The sequence below is a fragment of the Sapajus apella genome, unplaced genomic scaffold, assembly GCF_009761245.1.
Source record: "Sapajus apella isolate SASKATOON/1434 unplaced genomic scaffold, GSC_monkey_1.0 scaffold2987, whole genome shotgun sequence".
NCBI classification, from domain to species: Eukaryota; Metazoa; Chordata; class Mammalia; order Primates; family Cebidae; genus Sapajus; species Sapajus apella.
In genome coordinates this window covers 1-8,230 of record NW_022439913.1, presented here as the reverse complement: position 1 = coordinate 8,230, position 8,230 = coordinate 1, and the positions used below count along the sequence as shown (strand labels likewise).

The 8,230-nt window shown below is 50.4% G+C and overlaps 1 long non-coding RNA gene across 1 annotated transcript; it reads left to right on the top strand.

Annotated features, from left to right (window-relative positions):
- The first annotated feature begins 833 nt into the window (after window positions 1–833).
- LOC116547399 lies at window positions 834–5,830 on the top strand. The gene is made up of 2 exons (XR_004267048.1): window positions 834–1,711; window positions 2,633–5,830. It is a non-coding gene; the product is annotated as an uncharacterized LOC116547399 (long non-coding RNA).
- The last annotated feature ends 2,400 nt before the right edge of the window (window positions 5,831–8,230 follow it).

Sequence of the window (8,230 nt, the reverse complement as noted above, 5' to 3'; positions counted from 1 at the left end):
GTGGGCAGATCACAAGGTCAGGAGATGGAGACCATCCTGGCCAACATTTTGAAACCCCATCTCTACTAAAATACCACAAATTAGCCAGGCGTGGTGGTGCGCCCCTATAGTCCCAGCTTCTGGGGATGCTGAGGATTGTTTGAACCCACGAGGCGGAGGTTGCAGTGAGCCGATTTCGAGGTACTGCACTCCAGCCAGGGAGACAGCGCGAGACTACATCTCAAAAATTTGAAAAAATGATGTGTATTAAGTGGGCTGTGGGCTGGACATCATGCTAGGTTCTGAGAATACAGCCTCCAGCAAGTCTGACAGGAAGCTCCCCTGGGGGAACCACCATTGCCTTTCGTTTCCAGGGGGCAGCTTGAAACTCGCAGAGGTACCACTGTTGGCCACAGCCTCCCCTCCCCTCCCACCTCCATCCCAGTTCTCTTCTGGTTAGCACAAGAAAGGTGCCACTTCCCAAGTCCCAGCCGCCTCAGATCAGAGGGGCCTCCTGGGCCCAGGGCAGCCACAGGGCTTGGTCCCCTGTTTACGCTCCCTGTGCTTCCCACACTCAGGGTTGCAGCAGCAGCTGCAGGGGCCCAGGCCGGGAGTCAGCTGGCAGGGACTGGCCTCCACGCGCCCTCTGTTGGCAGGACAGTGGCTGGCAGGGCTTCGCCACGGCTGGCTCTCATAGGCATCTGGAGACACCGGACACTGCCCCTCAGCAGGGCGCTGCCGTTTGAACCCTCCTTTGCCTCCATAACAGAGACCCAGCATAAAACCGCCCCATGACCTCCACCTTCTGCTATGGGCTCCTGCAGCTGAGTAAATATTTTTCCTATCTTTTTGCCTGCATTCATGTTCAGTTACATACAATAATCTCTCCTTAATCAGCCATAAAGCAAGAAAAAAGGCAAAGCGCTGTTCACATAGTGTGGGCACACTGTCCTTGATTTCTCTGCGAAGACGGTTGATTGCGATCCTCCATGGAGGAGAGGATGTTGAGGTGCGCAGCTTTGAGAGTGTGCACGGGCTCCTGAAGGTGGGAAGTGCTATGTAAGTGCTGAGCTATTCAGCTTCCCAGGCAAGAGGAGATGCTTATCTTATTCATCCCTCTTTTATTTGTAAAATCTTTTTGTCTCTTGGCAGGTGATCATTTTTTTTTCCTGAAAACCAATTAGCTACTAAAATTAAACATGCTTCTCTTTAAATTAATCCTTTTCATAAAACGGTCTTAAAATTGGCCTTGGCTTCTCAGTGTAAGTAGCTGACCCAGTTGTAATTAGAGATGCGTTTGGAGTCCCCCTTTCTCCCATCTCAGCTGGCGTTCCTCTGCCCTTCCCCCTGCTGCTGCCAGGTGCTGTCCACCTTCGGGCTCTCGGCCTGGCTGGCCTCATCTTGGCAAAGGTCAGAGGTCGGCTCTGGGACAGCCGTCAGATTATCTGGTTCTGCTGCCCAAGTGCACTGACGGCAACTGGTGGAGCTGTAATCACTGTAAATTCAGGTGACGGTCAGATGAGCCGGGAGAGAGGATGCCTGCTGGTTGTTTTGCAGTGATGTATTGTTTATGGGATTAATGTTCCGAATGGCCAAGGGTGTCAGCTGATATTTATTACTGTAAGCTGTCTCAGCTGTTCAGGTTCAGCAGCTAGATCCATGGCCACAGGAAATGTGGGACTCAGTGGCGTGTCCAGTATGGCTGATGTGTGCAAATGTAGCTGGGACCTTCGTGAGTCTGTGTCACAGATGCAGGGAAAAGGATTCATGGCAGCAGCCACCTTGGATTTTGTTCTGGGCTTCCAAGGGAACCCCACACACTCTTGAAGGTTGGGGAGACTCTAGGGAAGGGGAGAGTGTCCAGGTCTGGCTCCAAAGGGGGTTGGAAAGGAGGTCACCTCTGACAGGCCTGGCATCAGTAGGAATCGTGCCACCTGCCAGGTGGCTGTAGGCATTGTGTGGTTTTTACCTTGGTCCCTCTCCAGCCTTCTAAGAGAGGGTGTTTTCAAGGTCACTGTGCCTTTAAGGGAACCTTCTCCCCAGTCCCTCTGTATGCTGGTGCTTAAAGCTGTAAGAAGCGGGCCAGGCCCTTTTAAACCTACCATTGGTGCTGCAGGGTGAGAAGTAAATGCACATCGCCCTGGTGTGTGACTCGTAACACACTCTGTGGTGGGTTTGTTTTTCCAAAAAGAAATTTAATTTAACCCAAGTGTACACTGTCACACTGTAAACACACTGGGGCACCAGAAGGGTGGCTTACTGAATGTAATGGCCCAGCAAAGGTCAGCTTTTAGAAAAAGCCAAAAATGGCTGGAATCTGTCCTGATAGCTCCTCAGTCAGGCCTTGGATGCAGGCAGATGTGTTTATTTTTTCAGAGGGAGTTCCTGAGGACCCATCTCAAGTTCAGGCGCTGGGCATTCCCCCTCCCATCTCCCTCTTGTGCTCTAGGAGGCCTCCCTCCTCCTCCTCCTCCCCCTCCTGGGAGGTCACTGTCCCTGGTCACCCAGGTGGGCCCCTGAGACAAGCAAACTCCCTTGAGCTGGTGGTCTGGGAGGGAGGGTCAGGGACCCCCACTGCCCGCACCTCCAAGCTGGAGTGTGTGGTGCTTTTCTTACAACTAACACTGCCTTTCTCTGCCCATTTCCCTCAAAGGATGGCATGAACTGGGTCTGCAAAAATGTCAATGCAAAGAAGAAATAAAATCTAGACGAATGGAGACGCAGGAGCCGCGGGAGCCGAATTCGGTCCTGAAAAACACTAATTTGCTGCTTTCTGACCAAATGTTTTTCCATCTGTGTACAGCTACAGCTGTTTGAAGAGAGGGAACAACACAGTTTAGAAAGAATCCCCATTCCAGCAGTAGATTTAACTGATCTCTGAGGTTCAGTATCATTTTTCAAATAAAGGAATTATATTATTTCCTCTGCATAATTGAAATAGTATTAAATGTCTCAAAGCACATGATTAGAAAATGAGATCTTTTAAATGAGCAAGAGATTGCATTGCAGTTTAGACAATTCCAGTGGGCTTTTTTTTTTCTCTCAAAAAAAAAAAAAGAAAAAGAAGCAGCAGCAGCTTTGCTGAGTTCATTTATTTACTGACCCATCCCTTACATTCCCTCCATGGTTTAACCACAGACAGCGTTTGCTGGTGCTGGTTAGTGATTTTTACCATCACCAACCCAGCCAGGCTTCAGTCTGTCTGGCAGGAAGCTGCTGAGTGGGGGTGTTGGGGGGAAGGCAGATAATTAAATCATCTCGTCATCTTGCAGGTCGGAGACTACGTATGTAATCCTCACTCTTTGGACAGGAAAAAAAAACCCTTTCTTGCTAATAAGTCACTACAGAAACATACCCCATCCCTACCCGCCCCTGCCAGCCACACAGAGAAGCAAATTCTTATGACTTTTGACTGTAATGACATCTGGAATGTAAGGAGAGGTGGGAGGTTTAATTCCAGAAAAATTACAAGGTCCTTAAAAAGCTCTCACATCGAGGGCTCAGGCTAGCGTAAACAGGCTTTCTCCAGCTCAGTGGAGCAGTGAGCAGCCGACTCTGAGATTAGCTGGCTTCTCCACGGCCATCCTATAGAAGGGATTTCTAAAGCTCAAAGAATTCTGTGTTTAAACGATCACAATAGGCTGCTGCTATCAGATTTTAGAAATAAATGCAGCTTTACCATGAACCTGCCCCACTGAGAAAAGCCAGGCAGATCGATTTTTAGAGCGATCAATTCCTACAGTGCTGGCAACTTGGTGGTGTGGGATGCTCCTGGGTGGAGAGGGTTTTCTGCTGGGGAGGACACGGGTGTGTGTGTGACGGCAGGAGTTGTGTCCAGGGAAGCCAGAGTCCCCCCAGCTGCTGGGCTCCTCTGCCTCTCTGCAGCAGAATGTCTGTCCTCTGTTGACTGATTGGAGAGGAATGGCAGAAGATTTCTCCTGCCCCTCATTGCAAAAAGAGCTTGTTTCCCTGAGCCTTCAGAAATCCTCAGCTTCAAACACAGGAAAACAGGCCAGAACATCACCCGGCTCCTGAATTAAACTCTGTTCTGGTGCCTGAGCTCAGGGGTTTTCAGAGAATGAATAAGAGACTGTACAGTGACTGGTGGGTCCCTGGGGGCCAGCTGCCTTCTCATCCTGGGAGGTGGCACTTCCCAAGCCCACCAGGGCTTGTGAGCAGACTGAAGGGGCCACCGCAGCCCCTGGCCCTCAGTTCCCAGCTCTTTCTGGCTAAGAGCATACAGCAGAGACTGAGGCATAGCTAGTTTCAAAGGCGGTCTGGCGTGAAAGTCATTAACAAAGCCAGCCGTGAAAAGGTGTCCCGGAGTTGCTGTGGACAGACCTGTAAGGACTTGCAAAACAAAAGAAAGTGAGGTTTTTCTAAACCGCAGAGCTAGCTGCTCTCTGCAGCCTCCTCCACTGGCTTCTCTGGCTCACCCAACTCCTGCTCCTACTTTGAACAGAGGCAACACAGAATTATAAGGAATCAGAAATCCCCCTTCTACCTGGCTGCAAATGTGGCTCTAGCACTTGAAAATTGTTTTTCCTTCTGAATAGTTCATCAGGGACAAGTTAACTGAGGGGCAAAATGCCTGCTTGGAGGTCCACAATTTTGGAACACTGCAGAATGGAACTTTGACTGTGGCAGTGGATGGTCTGTAAAATTTGTTTGTTCTTTTACCACCAACTTAGGGAGTGTTTTAAAGAGCCCTCCCAAGGCCTCCGCTAGCAGGCAGAAGCCACTCCTCTGATAACGGCCTCTGTAAATGTTCCGATTTGCTGTTCAGCTGCAGAGACTCAGAGACATTGCAGATGTCACACGCTTTCATCTTCCCTTTGAGCCCTTTTGAACCCTCCTGGGGCTCTGGGGTAGATGAGAGAAGCCTGAAAAAGGCAGAGTTTGAAAGCTCCCATTTAAAAACAAAATGCTTTTAAAGTCCCCTTGCCTCTCCCCTGCCCACTTCTGCCCCCTGACCAGAAGACAGAATTTGAAGCCGGAAAGGGGAGACCCCTTTTCCCCTCCTCCCACCTCCAGTGAGTCTGAGTCAGACTTTTGCCCTGTGAACGATTGCATCTGAATGTGCGGGGCAGAGGGCTGGGGGCCAGAGGGCAGACGAGGCCTGGGAGGGGCCGTGGTGTGTGCTCCAGCCAGTTGTGGGAAAAACTCGAGCCCTCCTCTCCTCCCGACCTAGCCCGTGTGGCTGCTTTTGGCTAGATTCCCTGCACCCTGTGCAATACACCCTTTCCCCTTCACTCTCCCTTGGTTACCATGGAAACAAGGGTGTCATTGATGTGGGCTGAGCTGGGGAACATGTCGGTGCACAGCTGAAAGTCAGCGATTATGCCGGCGGTTAGAAATGTGCCAGGGTGAAAGGAGTCCGCAGCTCCCACGGCTGCTGGGAGGACCCCGTCCTGCCCCCTTCCTCCCTCCCTCCGTCTCCACGCCTCTCTCCTGGCTTTTGACAAATTTCTTTATTCCCCTCTGGACTAAAGTAGTGGCTATTTTTGTGCCACTCTGCGCCCCACCCTCACTGTTGGCCGCTCCTTATCCGGCCTGGCCTGGAGGGTGACACCATGTCACCCTCACCAGGACTCGTCTCTCCATTCCCGTCAGAGTTTGCTTTGATTTCCCTTTCCTTTCCTTCTCGGGGACCAGTTCTTACTTCCTTTTATTTTTAGCTCTGCACTCCATGTGGTTTCAGGGTTCAGTCTGATCCATCAAAAGGTTCTTTTTTTATAATCCCTTTTGAAAATGATAATCAAAGGAAGAGACGTGGTGTTTGGTCATGTGGAAAACTCAATGTATAATTTAGACGTCTGTCAAAAATCCAACAAATAAAATTTAGCTGGAATGAAGGCAGCCTGGAATGTGTTGTGTTCTTTGCCGAAGCTCAGAGAGCCTGCAATGTGTTTGTCCTTTCAGGGGTTAGCTTTCTTCAAGAGGTTTTTTTCCAGAAGGATATAGATATATAATATAGGATGCCAACAACAGCAATAACAGTGGCCCTTCATTAAGGCCACTCTCCTACGTGCCGCACAGTCTAAATACAGAATTTGAAACCGGGAAGGGGAGACCCCTTTTCCCCTCCTCCCGCCATGGGGAGCGTTAGTCCCCTTTGCAGCGGAGGAAATTGAGACATTTGCCCCAGTTAAGGAATTTGCCTGAAATCACAGAGCCTTTAAGTGCAGGTGGGGCCTGGAACCTGCTTTTCAATGTTTAGCAAGCTGCCGCCTCTGGAGGAAAAAACAGTCAATGGCGTGGCCGGTCATAGCTGTAATCCCAGCACTTTGGGAGGACAAGGCAGGTAGATCACCTGAGGTCAGGAGTCTGAGAACAGCCTGGCCAACATGGTGAAACCCCATCTCTAGTAAAAATGCAAAATTAGCCGGGCGTGGTGGCGCGGGCGCCTATAATCCCAGCTACTTGGGAGGCTGAGGCAACAGAATTGCTTGAACCTGGTAGGCGGAGATTGTAGTGAGCTAAGATGGCCCCATTGCACTCCAGCCTGGGAAACGAGTGAAACTCTGTCGCGCACACACACACAAAAATCAATGGCCCGTCACCCAGCAGCCTCAGCCCCCAGCCTCCGAGTGCTCCTTCTGCCCCTCCTTCTCCCCTCATCCTCTGAGGAGCATTGCTCCCCTGGGTTCCCTGCCCCAGGTGTTGGGTGTCCTCTGCTCACACAGCAAAACCATAGGCTGGGTTTCATCCTTGGCCAGGTCCGGCCCGGCAGACAGGAAAAGGGGAGAAGAAATAATTAGCAAAGTTAGGGCCTGCAGGGAGACTTGTAATTACTTAAGTACCTAAGACTGGATCTTCCATTTAAGGAGGGTTCTGAGAGGGAAAAGACCTGCCCAGTTACACAGAAGGTGGCAGGGTTGGCAGCAGTCCCAGGCTGTGCCTTCTGGGGCAGAAGAGTTCATTGTCCCTTCAGCAGACTAGAGACATAGCACAGCCAGTCCCAAAGGGCCTAACCATTTGTTCGTGTGTGCGTGTGTGTGCGTGTGTGTGTGTGTGTGTGTGTGTGTGTTGTGTTTTTGAGACAGGATTTCGCTCTGTCACCCAGGCTGGTGTACAGTAGCACAGTCACAACTCACTGCAGCCTCATCCCTCCCGGGCTCAAGCCATCCTCCCAACTCAGCCTCCCAAGTAGCTGGGACTACCGTTATGTGCCACCATGCCTGGCTAATTTGTTAATTTTTTGTAGAGATGGGGGTCTTACTGTGCTGCCTAGGCTGATCTCTAACTCCTGGACTCAGGGGATCTGCCCACCTCTGCCTCCCAAAGTGCTAGGATTACAGGTGTGAGCCACTGCGTCCAGCCTTTAAAGAGCAAGCTGTGGGCAGAACTAGCTGGTAGCTAGAAGCAGGAGAAAGAAGGCCTAGGGTTGCCAGATACATTATAGAACATTCAGTTAATCTTGAATTTCAGATAAACAAAGAATAGTTTTTAATTCAAGTATATCCCATATAATATCTGGGACATCAGTATAACACTCAGAAAACATGCATTGTTTATCTTAATTTCAAATTTAACTGACCATCCTGGCTTTTTGTTTTTGTTTTGATAAATCTGGCAACCCTTCCCAATACTCCCTGCTCAAGAAAGGAACAGTGCAGTACAATGAAAAAGTGTGGCCAGCCTGGGCACAGTGGCTCACGCCTATAATCCCAGCACTTTGGGAGGCTGATGTGGGAGGATCACCTGAGGTCGGGAGTTCGAGACCGGCATGACCAACATGGAGAAACCTCGTCTCTACTAAAAATACAAAATTAGCCAGGCATGGTGGTGCATGCCTGTAACCCCAGCTACTAGGGAGGCTGAGGCAGGAGAATCACTTGAACCCGGGAGGCGGAGGTTGAGGTGAGCCAAGATATTTGCACTCCAGCCTGGGCAACAAGAGTGAAACTTCGTCTCAAAAAAAAAAAAAAAAAAAAAAGAAAGGCTGGGCGCGGTGGCTCAAGCCTGTAATCCCAGCACTTTGGGAGGCCGAGGCGGGTGGATCACGAGGTCAAGAGATCGAGACCATCCTGGTCAACATGGTGAAACCCCGTCTCTACTAAAAATACAAAACATTAGCTGGGCATGGTGGTGCGTGCCTGTAATCCCAGCTATTCAGGAGGCTGAGGCAGGAGAATTGCCTGAGCCCAGGAGGCGGAGGTTGCGGTGAGCCGAGATCGCGCCATTGCACTCCAGCCTGGGTAACATGAGTGAAACTCCGTCTCAAAAAAAAAAAAAAAAAAAAGAGGAA